The sequence below is a fragment of the Charadrius vociferus genome, unplaced genomic scaffold (genome assembly GCF_000708025.1).
Source record: "Charadrius vociferus isolate BGI_N301 unplaced genomic scaffold, ASM70802v2 scaffold1041, whole genome shotgun sequence".
NCBI lineage: Eukaryota > Metazoa > Chordata > Aves > Charadriiformes > Charadriidae > Charadrius > Charadrius vociferus.
In genome coordinates, this window is record NW_009646843.1 from 969494 (window position 1) to 970627 (window position 1134).

At 53.2% G+C, this 1134-nt stretch overlaps 1 protein-coding gene across 1 annotated transcript in view; it reads right to left on the reverse strand.

Moving 5' to 3' along the window:
- Positions 1 to 1134, reverse strand: part of LOC104293920 (transcription factor COE1-like) — a 2968-nt gene that overhangs the window by 1627 nt on the left and 207 nt on the right. The gene's annotated exons all lie outside the window — the stretch shown is intronic.

Consider the following 1134-nt stretch of genomic DNA (forward strand, 5'->3'; position numbering starts at 1 on the left):
CGTTCCCGCTCGCAGCCGGCCCTGCATGGCGGGAGAGCCGCGCTCAGCCCCGCCGGCGCGTTGCCCCGCGGAGCGGCATCGGTCCTGCCACTTCTCAAAGTCTCCTCGAAGCTGTCACCCGAGCGCCCATGTGCCTTAATCTTTCAGTTTCAGTCCTGCCAGCCTGTCCTCCCCGCGCCGGAGCGGTGGGTAAACACCGCCACAGGACACCCCGGAGCCAACTTGAAATATTTCAGGGTTGTCCCTGCAGAAACTTTCCCTTCCTTAGAGGGCTCCAAAGGGAGGGGTGCGGGGCGAGGTTGGGAGACACCGGGAGATGTCAACATTAAACTTCTTAGCTGATGCCGGCTCCAGGGCTCAGGCTGCGAATCCGGCATCAGTTGTTTTGGGTTGGGTTTGGTTTTTTGTTTGGGTTTTGGTTGTTTTTTTTGTTTTGTTTTGTTTTGTTTTTTCCCGCGGGGAAGAGGATGGGGAGAAGGAGCAATAAGAGAGAAAGCGAAGCTGGGCGCAGCTTCGCCAAATACACCTCCTATTTGAAAGGGATTTCTTTTTTAAAAATCTAAGATAAGTGGCAGCGGTTTTACGAAGGGGTTTCGAATTAAATTTCTCCTCGAGAAAGCTTTGCAAAAACTCCCTGCTTATCGGAGGAGAAGAAGGGAGGCTGCTGATCCTGACGAGGATAAGAAAGCGAGGTAGAGAAATACATTTTGGATACATCCGTGCACAACTGGCTGCTTATCGGAGGAGGAAAGTGTCATTTGGAGATCTTAAGACTAAATCAGCAGCAAACATAGTTTTGAAAAGTCCTTCCTCCGCGCGAACACAAGGGGCTAGAGAGATTAAAACCCACCTATTCCTACCTAGCGAAACTCGCCGCTCCCTTAATTATTATTATTGTTGTTTAATAATAATAAAAAAAAAATCATTCCTACGGGACAAGTGGGATAAATATTTAACTGGCGACATCTACGCGAAACTCACTGCTGTTAGCAGAGCTCCAGAGCCGGCTTTTTGTTGGTGCAGGGGGAAAGGCGCTGCCCGCGGGGAGCAGCGCTGCAGGCGGCGTGCGCCCCGGGGCGCGGAGCGGGGCGCGGGCGCGGAGCCTGCCTACCTCTGAGCGGCCGGGCCGGCGTC